The 13811-nt window shown below is 40.3% G+C and overlaps 1 protein-coding gene across 5 annotated transcripts in view; it reads right to left on the bottom strand.

The window, feature by feature from the left end:
• The window catches only part of TEX15 (testis expressed 15, meiosis and synapsis associated), a 90453-nt gene that overhangs the window by 62399 nt on the left and 14243 nt on the right, over window positions 1-13811 (bottom strand). For 4 of the 5 annotated variants that reach the window (XM_051834099.2, XM_008252299.4, XM_070068521.1 and 1 more), the window contains exon 2: window positions 11475-11550. The gene's annotated coding sequence lies outside the window, so the exon portion shown is untranslated. Of the gene's footprint in view, window positions 1-1874; window positions 2066-11474; window positions 11551-13811 lie in introns of those variants that run through there. The other variant, XM_008252288.4, reaches the window with a different exon arrangement.

A 13811-nucleotide genomic window follows, 5' to 3' on the forward strand; every position in this document is an offset into this window, starting at 1 on the left:
GATAACAAACGTTTTCAACTGAACTTAGAAATTCCAGTGTCCTTAACAAAATTCTATGGTCAGTTGTGATAAGTTTCCAAAAATGAGGCAATTGAAGGTAATTTGAAATATACAAAGCATTAGTATGTACAAAATTTTTTAGTACTTTTTTTTTTTTTATTTGACAGGTAGAGTTATGGACAGTGAGAGAGAGACAGAGAGAAAGGTCTTCCTTCCTTTGGTTCATTCCCCTAATGGCCACCATGGCCGGCGCTGCGCCGATCTGAAGCCAGGAGCCAGGTGCTTCCTCCCGGTCTCCCATGCGGGTGCAGGGTCCAAGCACTTGGGCCATCCTCCACTGCCCTCCCGGGCCACAGCAGAGAGCTGGACGGGAAGAGGAGCAACCAGGACAGAATCTGGCGCCCCGACCGGGACTAGAACCTGGGGTGCCGGCAATGCAGGCAGAGGATTAGCCAATTGAGCCACAGTGCTGGCCTTAGTACTGTTTTAAACTTCCACGCAGATCATTTTGTCACTTATTTTTTAACATTGTTAAATGTTTATTAATCTTTCTTCTTAATAAAAACAAACAATAGTTCCAAGGTCTTCTGAGAAACACTTTTCTTTTACCAATTCTTTTTATTTGTGCCAAATAATACTTTATGTCCCAAAATATACTTGTTTTTTTTAATTCTGGGTTTTTAAAAAAATTTTTTTAAATTTATTTGACAGAGTGAGAGAGAGACAGAGAGAAAGGTCTTCCTTCCGTTGGTTCACCCCCCAAATGGCCGTCATGGCTGGAGCTACACCAAACCGAAGCCAGGAGCCAGGTGCTTCTTCCTGGTCTCCCACGTGGGTGCAGGCGCCCAAGCACCTGGGCCATCCTCCACTGCCTTCCTGGGCCACAGCAGAGAGCTGGACCAGAAGAGGAGCAACCGGGAATAGAACACGGCACCCATATGGGATGCTGGCGCCGCAGGTGGAGGATTAACCAAGTGAGCCATGGTGCTGGCCCCTTAAATTCTGTTTTAAAATATTAAAGACATTATTATTATATATCATTTCCCATGTTATCTCAGGAGAATTCCTGTTGCATAAATAATATTCTTGGAATTTTAGTCACAAACACAAATTCTATGTTGTGCAGAGTTCTAAATGGGACAGAATTGGTTCTGCTCAACATAATCAGTATAGATGATAAACTTAAACAGGCCAATTAAGTCAACAAGAATTCCTCACACAAGTCTACACAATGTAGATAATAAACATATTTTAGCCCAACTTTTCATTTTATAGAACATATGTTGGCAGCCTGTTGGCCAAATCCAATCCACTATCTGTTTTGCAAGTCCCACAAGCTAACAATGGCTTTTACACTCTAAAAGGACTAAAAAAAGTCAAGAATATTTGATGTCACATAATTATATGAAATTCAAATATCACTGTCCACCATTTTACTGGATGAAACATAGCCATACCCAGGCATTCTCTATTATCTATGGCTACTTCCCTGTTAGGAAAACTTGGTTGACTAAGTATGGTATAAACCCTCTGGCCCACAGAGATTAAAATATTTTTACTATCTATCACTTTACACAAAGTCTGCCAACCCTTTCATGGTGAAGCAACTTAAAGAGTTGGCATGAATGAAACCTGGGTCTCATCACTTCCACTTCAGGGCTCTTTCTCCTACACTGGCCATTGTCTCAATCGTCTCCTTAGCATATTCTGAATTTCATCACTTCTGTGCTTCTCTGTCTTCTTCCCAATAGCAGTAAACAGCCTCAAAGTTGATCATTTAAAAATAAACAGAATTGACTAGGCTCACATGTGCTCTTATCTAGTTCATCTGCACTCCCTCAATGATTACCTTCATTTCTACCGTATTACTTTACCTAAACAGCGATCTTCAAAGTCATCAACAATCTCCCCAGCAGTCCCTTATTCCCATTAGTACATTTCTGGCTCATAACTGACTTTCCCTCTCTATGTCTGAAAGTGGTAACACCACCCTTCTCCTGAAATAATGCACTTTTAAAACAGACTTCTATGACATCATAATGCTGACCTTACAGCTATTTCCCAGGTGGTGCTTTCTTAACTTCTCAGTTCACCATTCTCTACCTGCTCTTTACTGTTGCTTAAATCAATTTTTTACTACTAATAAAATAATTGTCTTTATTATTTCACCAAATATTATCTTAGCAAACTTGATACATAAAAATAGAACCTTGTGGTTTTAATTTGCCTTTTTCATTATCAGTGAGTTTGAGCTATTTTTTCTGTGAATCACTGGTTGCTACCTTTTCTTGTTTATTTCCCTTCCTATGGGGAAGACAGCATTTTAATGATTTGTAAAGACTGTATACAGAGAAGTTAGTTTTGTCTGTCAAATGCACACATATTGTGAAATTTTTGTCTTTAATTTTGTTAAATTATTCCTACAGAAAAACTTTAATATTTTTATAACCCAATTTTTAAAAAAGATTTATTTGAAAGCAAAGTTACAGAAAGGCAAAGGCAGAGAGAGAGAGAGAGGTCTTCCATCAGCTGTTTCACTCCCCAGGTGGCTCCAATGGCCAGAGCTGGGCCAATACGAAGCCAGGAGCCAGGAGCTTCTTCCAGGTCTCCCACGTGGGTAGCAGGGACCCAAGCATTTGGGCCATATTCTTCTGTTTTCTCCAGGGCATTAGCAGGGAGCTGGATCAGAAGTGTAGCAACTGGGACATGAACCAGGGCCTATATGGGATGCCTGCATTACAGGCGGTGGCTTTACCTGCTATACAACACCAGCCCCATAAGCTAACTTTTGAATCTTTTATTATACATTACCACCAGTAGTGTACAAAACTTTCAGTTGTCCCATATATACACGTTTTCAAAATTTGTTTATTTGAAAGGCAGAGTGACAGAGAGAGGGAAAGAGATCTTCCATCCACAGGTTCACTGCCTAAATGGCTGCAGCGGCTGGGGCTGGGCCAGATCAAAGCTGGGCACTTCATTCAGATCTTCCACATGAGTGTAGGGGCCCAAGTACTTGGGCCATCCTCTGCTGCTTTCCCAGGCTCACTAGCAAGGAGCTGGATTGGAAGTGGAGCAGCTAAGACTAAACTGGTACTCATATGGGATGTCAACATTGCAGGCAGTGGCTTAACTGGCTGTGCCACTATGCTGGCCTAAGCTGTCCCATATTCTTACCAATACCTGATGTCGAATATATTACTTTCTGCCAACTTGATAGGTATGAATGGTATCTCATTGTGGTTAGTTTATATTTCCCCAATTTTTGATGAGATGAATCACAAGCTCAGTATGTTCACTGGTAATTTGTGAAATCTCTGTTCATGATTTTTACCCATTTTTTTCATGAAGCTGTTTATTGTTTTTGGAAGAAATCATTGTTATCAGGTACAATCTCTTTGGTTATACATGTTGCATTTAATGTCCCTCAATTGTTAAATTTGTCTTCTTTTTTAAACAAATATTTAATGTAAACATTATGAACATCATCTATTTTGGGCTTTTTTTGCTTGTGGTCAACTTTTTTTTTTTTTTTTTTTGACAGGCAGAGTGAGCAGTGAGAGAGACAGACAGAGAGAAAGGTCTTCCTTTGCCGTTGGTTCACCCTCCAATGGCCACTGCGGCTGAGGCGCTGAGGCTGGCACATTGCGCTGATCCGAAGCCAGGAGCCAGGTGCTTCTCTTGGTCTCCCATGGGGTGCAGGGCCCAAGCACTTGGGCCATCCTCCACTGCACTCCCTGGCCACAGCAGAGTGCTGGCCTGGAAGAGGGGCAACCGGGACAGAATCTGGCGGCCCGACCAGGACTAGAACCCAGTGTGCCAGTGCCGCAAGGCGGAGGATTAGCCTAGTGAGCCGCAGCGCCGGCGCTTTTGGTCAACTTTAAGAAATAGTTGTCTCCCAGGTCATAATGATAATACCCTATATTCTCTTCTAAAACTTCTATAGTCTTACCTATCACCTGTAAGTTTTCACTTTGCCTCAAATTCATTTTTTATCAAAGGTAAGAAATAAAAGCTGAATTTTCCATAAGAATATTAAAGTCTGTTAGCATTTATTTCAATAACATTTCCTGTTTCTATTTTTTTGTGATGCCATCTATGACATAAATTAACTTTGTATAAATGCATAAATTCTGGGCTCTTCAGTCTGTATCTCTGCATCTACTGTAATAAATCTCATATACAAGTATATATGGGAAAAGCAAAAGAAAAGAAAAAGAACCTTATTTTTCTATTGCATCTTTGCATTTACACACTTTTTAAAGAACTTTTATTTAATAAATTTCCAAAGTACAACTTTTGGATTATAGCGGCTTTTTCCCCCATAACCTCCCTCCCACCTGCAACCATCCCATCTCCCATTCTTCTCCCATCCCATTCACATCAAGATTCATTTTCAATTATCTTTATATACAGAAGATCAATTTAGTATATACTAAGTAGAGATTTCAACAGTTTGCACCCACACAGAAACACAAAGTATAAAGTACTGTTTGAGTACTAGTTATAGCATTAACTCACATTGTACAACACATTAAGGAGAGAGATCTTACATAGGGAGTAAGTGCACAGTGACTCCTGTTATTGATTTAATAATTGACACTCTTATTTATGGTGTCAGTAAACACCCGAGGCTCTTGTCATGAGTTGCCAAGGCTATGGAAGCCTTTTGAGTTCGCCAACTCTGATCTTATTTAGTCAAGGTCATAGTCAAAGTGGAAGTTCTCTCCTCCCTTCAGAGAAAGGTCCCTCCTTCTTTGATGGCCTGTTCTTTCTGCTGGGATCTCACTCACAGAAATCTTTCATTTAGGTTTTTTTTTTTTTTTTTGCCAGAGTGTCTTGGCTTTCTATGCCTGAAATACTCTCATAGGCTTTTTAGCCAGATCTGAACGCCTTAAGGGCTGATTCTGAGGCCAGAGTGTGCATTTATACACATATTAAATCAAGTCTGTCTTAATTTTGTTCAGGTTTTAGGTGAAATTTCATTGAATCTTGAGATCAATTTTGGGAGAAAACTGGGACTTGAATCGGCATCCCATGTGAGTGTCAGTTTGAGTCCTGGATGCTTTGCTTCCAATCCAGCTTCCCTACTAATGTGCCTAGGAAAGCAGTGGTAGATGGCCCAAGTGCTGGGGCCACTGCCACCCACATGGGAGAGCAGGATGGCATTCCAGGATCCTGGCTTTGGCTTACTCTAGCCTTGGCTGTTGTGGCCATTTGAGGAGTGAACTGGTAGATGGAAGATCTCTCTTACTGTCTCTCAGTTTCTTTGTAATTCTTTCAAATAAATAGTCATTAATTCGTGGGAAACATTCCTCTCTGGAAGATTTTAAAATCTCATTGTCTCTGGTGTTCTGCACTTTCTTTGTGATATTTGGGGCTAAGTATTTCATGAACTTGTATCTAAGATCTGGTATCTTTCAAAAGTTATATGAAATTTTCAGCAATATAATCATTACATATTGTTGTAGCATTGTTCTATTTCCTTAGTATATAACTTCTGATTATGTTCAAATTTCTACTTTTATTATTAATATTTCTTAATCCTTTCATTCTTATCCTTCTTATCTAATAATTATATCATGACTTTCAAGTCATATCTGGTTCATTCTCTGTTCAGCCATGTCTGATCTGCCATGAGTTCACTGAATTTTTAAAATTTCAATTATTATGATTTTCACTTGTTAAAAGCTACATCTGACTCTGAAAAATCTGTATCCTATCCTTCATATCCACCACACACACCTTCAACCTCCTCCCATTTCTTTAAAAAATATTTTGGTGATTTCAACATTTGAATGCTTTTAAGTGTGTCTTCTCTTTTTTTTTTTTGTACTTTTTATTTATAATACTTTGCTTCCTGTATGAGAAATATACATATGTATGTATGTGTGTGTATTTATCCATTCACTTGTTTACATTCATTTATTCACTTCCATAAGCTCCTATTATTCCTGGAGCTTGGTACAGGTGTAAAGACAGACATCAAAACCAATGGAACAGAATGAAGAGTCACTAAAAAACTACATATATGATAAAATGATGCTCCACAAGGGTGCCAAGGCCATTCCACTGGAATGCAGTCTTTGCAACAAATATTGCCAGAACTGGACACTCACATGCCAAAGAATGAAGTTGGACTTTTAATTTAAACTATGTACTAAATTACCTCAAAATGGACCTAAATGTAAGAGCTAAGCTAAAATCTACAAAGCTGAACAAAACCTGACGAAAAGTCCAATGTTGATGGTATTTGGAAGTGGTACCATCAGGCCTTTAGGTGATTAGGTCTCAAGGGTGGCATCTTTATGAATGCAGTTAGTGCCTTTATGAAACAGATTTCGGGGTTTGGTGCTGTGGTGTAGTGGGTAACGTCTCAGCTTGCAGTGCTGGCATCCCATACAGGCCCTGGTTCAAGACCTGGCTGCTCCACTTTTTTTTTTTTTTTTGACAGGCAGAGTGGACAGTGAGAGAGAGAGACAGAGAGAAAGGTCTTCCTTTGCCGTTGGTTCACCCTCCAATGGCCGCCGTGGCCGGCGCGCTGCGGCCGGCGCACCGCGCTGATCCGATGGCAGGAGCCAGGAGCCAGGTGCTTTTCCTGGTCTCCCATGGGGTGCAGGGCCCAAGCACCTGGGCCATCCTCCACTGCACTCCCTAGCCACAGCAGAGGGCTGGCCTGGAAGAGGGGCAACCGGGACAGAATCCAGCGCCCCGACCGGGACTAGAACCCGGTGTGCCGGCGCCGCTAGGCGGAGGATTAGCCTAGTGAGCCGCGGCGCCGGCCTGCTCCACTTTCGATCCAGCTCTCTGTTATGGCCTGGGAAAGCAGCAGAAGATGGCCCAAGACCTTGGGCCCCTGTACCCGCATGGGAGACTCAGAAGAAGCTCCTGGCTTCAGACTAGCATAGGTATAGCAGCTGCAGCTATTTGGGGAGTGAACCAGCAAATGGAAGATCTCTCTCTCTCTATCTCTATCTCTATCTCTGCTTCTCTGGAATTCTGCTGTTCAAATAAATAAATAAGTAAATCTTAAAAAAAAAAAAACCAGATCCCAGAGACCTTCCTTACTCCTTCTATCATGTGAGGACACAGCAAAAAGATGGATATCTATGAACCAGGAAGTGCTGCTTCATGAAATAATGAATCCGCCTGCACCGTGATCCTGTACTTCTCAGACTGTAGAACTATGAGAAATAATTTTGGCTGTATATGAATTACCCAGTTTATGGTATTCTGTTACAGTAGCTTAAACACACTAAGAAGATTTTTAGAAGATACCTTATATGCCAGATTAAACAGATCTTTAGTCAGCAAGTTCATAAAAGGATTATGATCCAAATGATGAAAAAGAAAAACTCAAACCAAAACAATGCATAATGTAACTATTCAGGTTATCATATAATCCTGCAAAAACTGTCAATAAAAGTCTATTGAATTGGTGATGAGGAGCCTGAAGAGGTAAAGTTAAACAATACTTTTTTCCTGTACTGAAAGTTAGGAACCAAGCTTTGCTGAAGGTTCACAGGATGTTTTTAAACTGCTATCAATAAAGTACATCCGTTAATAATCCTCTTGTTTTAAAAATGTTGTTGACCAGGCTGGCGCTGTGGCATGGTGGGCTGAACCTCCACCTGCGGCACCAGAATCCCATATAGGTGCCAGTTCAAGTCCCAACTACTCCTCTTCTAATCCAGCTCTCTGCTGTGGCCTGGGAGGGCAGTGGAAGATGGTACAAAGCCTTGGGCCCCTGCACCCATGTAGGAGACCCGGACAAAGCTTCTGGCTCCTGATCAGCTCAGCTCCAGCTGTTGAGGCCATCTGAAGAGTGAACCAGTGGATGGAAGACTTCTCTCTCTCTCTCTCTGCCTCTGCATCTCTGTAACTCTGCCTTTCAAATAAATAAAATGAATCTTTAGAAAAAAAAGTATGTTGTTGACCTTTTTTCAATTCAGATAGGAGCATCTATCTGGTTGAGTAGCAGATCATTTTTTCTTACTGACTTCAGATTCAACGTCTTTGAAGCCATTATTATATGGCATCCCACCAGGTTTATGTATAGGTTTATTCAAGGGTGTACATGTCAACTCTTTTTGGACACCTACATTTCACAGAAAGTTCAAGTTTATTGAGTTGACTTATATAGTTCTATCTTTTATCCTTTCCCAAGTCCTTTGAGGTTTTGCTATGTGACTTAGAACTAGGGAGGAAAGAGAAGTATCTGGAATAACTAAATGCAGGACAATTATGATTATATATTTTTAAAAAATTCTTGTTACTCAGTGTTATATACAGAAGGTAGAAATTATTTAAAAAGAGATTCTAGGGCCGGCGCTGTGGTGTGGTGGGCTGAGCCTCCACCTGTGGTGCCAGAATCCCATACGGATGCAATTCTAGTCCCGACTGCCCCTCTTCCAGTCCAGCTCTCTGCTGTGGACTTGGAGGGCAGTGGAAGATGGCACAAAGCCTTGGGCCCTGCACCCACAAGGGAGACCTAGAGGAAGTTCCTGGCTCCTGGCTTGGATCAGCTCAGCTTTGGCTGTTGTGGCCCGTCTGAGGAGTGGGCCAGTGGATGGAAGGCCTTTCTCTCTCTCTCTGTAACTCTACCTCTCAAATAAATACAAATTAAAACAAAAAGTGATTCTAGATTATCCCCATTCTTTTAAATTAAATTAACAGAAAACTGGAATCAAAATAGCAAAGGAGGCAGAGTGGTAGTTCTATTATGTTTTTAATTAAAATGACCACCAGGGGCTATTTAAAATTTTTCTCTCATCTTGTTTTCCGCGCCACTGCCAATCTCAGACTCTTTTAGAATGAATGCTATGTATACATAAACAAATTATTTTTTATCAGCTGAGCCATCTGTTGAGTTCTGTTTCTCAAGAGGGCATTGTGGTTCAGGGACAAAGGTTTATAACAACTGCACAGTAATGCCTGTAGTCATCTGAACTAGTAAGCATAACAAAGGTTTTTTTTTAAAAAAAAAAAAAGTCAATATAACTCCCAAGTGAACATTCCTGCTCCGTTGATACTTTACTCAGGTTTAAAAGATTTAGACAAACAGAATCCGTTTTTTTTTTTTTTTTCAGATTCATTTATTTGAAAGTGAGAGAGAGAGAGAGAGAGAGAATCTTCCACCTACTGATTCATTCCCCAGATGTTTGCAATGGCCAGTATTAAGCCAGGCCAATGCCAGGAGCAAGCAGTTTCTTCTAGGTCTCTCATGAGTGTAGCAGTGCCCAAGGTCTTCTACTGCTTTTCCCAGCCCATTAGCAGGTAGTTGGATCAGAAGTGGAGTCAGGACATGAACCGGTACCTATATGGGATGCTGGCGTTGCAGACAGTGGCTGTAAGCAGTGGCTTTACCTGCTATACTGCAATGTTGGCCCCAATTAAGTGAATTACCCACTACGCCACGACACTGGCCCCAACAAGCAGAACCTGTGTGCTTCTTAAAATCAGCAGTCATATTAACTACTTCCTTAGAAAGATACGCTACATCGGGGCTGTGGTATAGCAGGCAGGACTGCTGCCTCCAATGTCAGCATCCTATATGGGGCTGGTTCATGTCCCTGTAGCGCCACTTCTCATCCAGCTTCCTGCTAACAGCCTGGGGAGAGTAATGCAAGGAAGACAGCCCAAGTATTTGGGCCCCTGCCACCCATGTACGAGACCTAGATAAAGTTCCTGGCTCCTAGTTTCAGACAAAGCTCAGCCCTGGCCATTGCGGCCATCTGAGGAGTGAACCAGTAGATGGAAACTCTAACTCTCTCAAACAAGTAAATCTCTCTCTCTTTCTCAAGAGATTTGCTGGTTCACTCCCTAGATGGTCACAATGCCAGTGCTGGGCCAAGCTGGAGATGCTAGTTAATGCCTTACAGTTTGGTAACTTTGTATGTTAAACAGCTCAGATTTTCCCCTAATTTTCAAAATTACATAGAAAATGTATTTACTTAGAATTATTTCATTCCCCGACTATGTCACTTTTCTTCTGCAATATGTGAACAGTGAGTCTAATTTCCATCCTTGGAAAGTAAACTCCATTTTTAGAATTAACTAAATAGTATTATTGGAGTGGGCATTATAGTGCTGCAGGTTAAGTTCCTGCTTGGAACATTTGTATCCCACATCTGCCTGTGCTTCCAATCCAGTTTGCTACAAAAGTACCTGAGAGGAAGCAGATGATGACCTAAGCACGTGGGTCCCTGCCACTCACGTGGGAGACTGAGATGGGAGTTCTTGGCTCCTGGCTTCAGCTTGTCCCAGCCCCTGGCTGTTGCAGGCATTTGGACAGTAAACCGGTAGATGGAAAATCTCTATCTTCCTACCCCCAACTCTTCAGTCACTCTGCCTTTCAGATAAATAAATTGTTAAAAACTAAGACTTGGGGCTGGCGCCGTGGCTCACTTGGTTAATCCTCCGCCTGCAGCGCCAACATCCCATATGGGTGCTGGGTTCTAGTCCCGGTTGCTCCTCTTCCAGTCCAGCTCTCTGCTGTGGCCCCAGAAGGCAGTAGAGGATGGCCCAAGTGCTTGGGCCCCTGCACCCACATGGGAGACCACAAGGAAGCACCTGGCTCCTGGCTTTGGATCGGCGTAGCTCTGGCCATAGCGGCCATTTGGGGAGTGAACCAATGGAAGGAAGACCTATCTCTTTGTCTCTCTCTCTCACTGTCTAACTCTGTCAAAATAAAAAAAAAACCTAAAATCTATATGATATATCACTTTTGAGTAAAAATGGAAAAAATCTGGTTACAAAATAATTTATTTTTGTGTTCTACTTGTGCGTAAGTTCAAAATGCCAATTCCAAACCCTGTATACCACAAGTATTCTAAGCAATACTTGCATATCAGTATGACTTTCCAATTCAGTTATTAAAGGTTCAATTCTTACGTTACATTAAGAACACTTATTTATTGGCCTCGCTTTTTCACTGGACTATAACATACTCATTTCCCTATCTCTTGCACAAAGTATAGGTCCTTATAAAATATGTACCCGCTATGGTTTGAATGTGTACCCCAAATTCATGTATTTAAACCTAATCATCAACATTACAGTATTAAGAACCACAGTCTTTTGAAAATGATTAGGTATGAAGGTTAGCACCCTCACAAAAGAGGTTCCAGGGAATTAGCCAATCCCTTTTCCCAGCCTCATTAGTCACTCAATCTGTTACCTCTTTGATCTTGGACTTTACAGTCTCTAGAACCATGAGAAACAAATTTCTGTTGTTTATAAGTTAGCTAATTTATGCTATTTTATAATAGCAGCCTGAATGGACTAAAACAGTATCAAGTAAATATTTCTACCCATGATAAATATTTACAAACTTTCGAAGTATTGCAATGTGTGACAAAACACATTCTTTATATATCTTATTTCCAAAATTATTTATAAATTAATTATAGGATGATTTTAAAAAATCAATACAGTATTATATGCAGTAGCAAACCATTACTTGAAATACTTACCACTCTTCAATATTATCTAGCATCATACAGTTAGGATCAGGACTCAGCCCATACATGAAAAATGATAAAGGAATATCTACAAAAAAAGGAAACATGTAGAGGATTATGGTCAGAACTAACTTCCTACAGAATCATCTCTTTACTGTCCTCTCCATGAACTGTTTCCCCTCATTTCTGCCTTTTTATTCCTGTCTATCTGGACGGGAGGGCAATGTCTATTTTCTGCTATCTCAATGCTTACTCTCTCACACCCTTCCATTCTTTTGCTTCCCTCCATTCCTCTTTTCTCATTGGGATTTTTTCTTTTTCTTCCCTTCAGCACATTCTCCTCTGCTATTCATGCAGCCTTTAGCAGAGAAAACAATACTGACACTTCAGATGAGCTTGCTGTAGTATTTTCACAAAGCAAAAAATGAACACTAATACTGACAGCAGAATTTTAATTAACCATCACTATGCACAGGAGACATACTATATACTGTGTAGGTATTTCATATATACTACCTCATTTAATCCTCAAGATTGGTATTACTAGGCTCATTTTCAGATGAGAAACAGATTCAGAAAGTCTAACTTGCCCAAAGTTACCAAACTGCTAAGTTGGTTTTCAAGTCCAGGCTTGATGCCCAAGCTGGATTCTAAATCACTACATTATCCAAAATCCAATTCCTAGGTTTCTTTCTGGGGTCATTTAAACCTTAATTCTTATCAGAGGTACCACAGAAACATTTATAAAGAATGGTAATTAATCCAAATCTCAATAATCTGTTATAATTAGCTTTACATTTATGTAAACTATGTAACTTTTAACTTATGTTAATATAAGAATACTATTATATGTTATCCCTCATAGTATTTTTTTGTTTGTTTGTTCTACTTAATACTTCTGGTTGAATACTGTAATCAATACACAATTCTTCTTAAGTGCTGAAACTTAACTGAAAAGTGATTGCTGTTAAATATAAGAGTGGGAATAAGAGAGGGAAGAGATGTGCAATTCGGGACATGCTCAAGCTGACTTACCTCAAACGGTAGAGTAAGAAACATACCAGGGGATTCCAATTCAATCCCATCGAGGTGGCATGTACCAATGCCATCTCACTAGTCCCAGTGATCAATTTCTGTTCGCAATTGATCGTAATGATAGGACTAAGAACCAAAGGGATCACATAAACAAGAATAGTGTCTGCAAATACTAGCTGATGGAATCAAAAAGGGAGAGAATGATCCAACATGGGAAGTGAGATACACAGCAGACCCATAGAATGGCAAATGTCCTAACAGCACTCTGGCCTCAGAATCAGCCCTTAAGGCATGCGGATCCGGCTGAAATGCCCATGAGAGTATTTCAGGCATGGAAAGCCAAGACACTCTGGGGGAAAAAAAAACCTAAATGAAAGATCTCTGCGAGTGAGATCCCAGTGGAAAGAATGGGTCATCAAAGAAGGAGGTACCTTTCTCTGAAGGGAGGAGAGAACTTCCACTTTGACCATGGCCTTGTCTAAATATGATCAAAGTCAGTGAACTCAGGGGGCTTCCATAGCCTTGGCAGCTCATGACAAGAGCCTAGGGTGATTACTGAGGCCATAAACAAGAGTGTCAATTTGTTAAGTCAACAACAGCAGTCACTGTGCACTTACTCCTCATGTAGGATCTTTGTCCTTAGTGTGCTGTACATTGAGATTTAATGCTATAACTAGTACTCAAAGAGTATTTTTCACTTTATGTTTCCGTGTGGGAGCAAACTGTTGAAATCTTTACTTAATGTATGCTAAACTGATCTTCTGTACATAAAGAGAATCGAAAATGAATCCTGATGTGAATGGAAGGGGAGAGGGAGTGGGAAAGGGGAGGGTTGCGGGTTGGAGGGACGTTATGGGGGGGAAGCCATTGTAATCCATATTCTGTACTTTGGAAATTTATATTGATTAAATAAAAGTTAAAAAAATAAAATAAAAAATTATAAATAAAAAAAGAATACTATTACATGGTTTTATACTCATACATAATATAGGGTACTAATTCATGATTAAAATGCCATTCATTCTCTAAGAAAAAGTAATTTTATTAGTGAAACATCCAGTAAAATATGAGAAGTTAAGAATATGTCGGGTAACATGAATTTAAGTGACAAGTCAAGACTACAAAAACTGTAGTTGAGAAAAAAGATCCAAAAGAACTATCAATTTCCCATTCTTTGGGTATTTGTATAGGATGACAAAACACCAAAAGTTATTACAAAGACAAAGCAACATATGTTTGGGTATAAAATTACAGTAAAAAATTACATTAGCTTACAATGAAAAGATGCAGATCAGTATGGCAGGAGTTAGGGAA

Source organism: Oryctolagus cuniculus, chromosome 2, assembly GCF_964237555.1.
Source record: "Oryctolagus cuniculus chromosome 2, mOryCun1.1, whole genome shotgun sequence".
Classification (NCBI taxonomy): Eukaryota; Metazoa; Chordata; class Mammalia; order Lagomorpha; family Leporidae; genus Oryctolagus; species Oryctolagus cuniculus.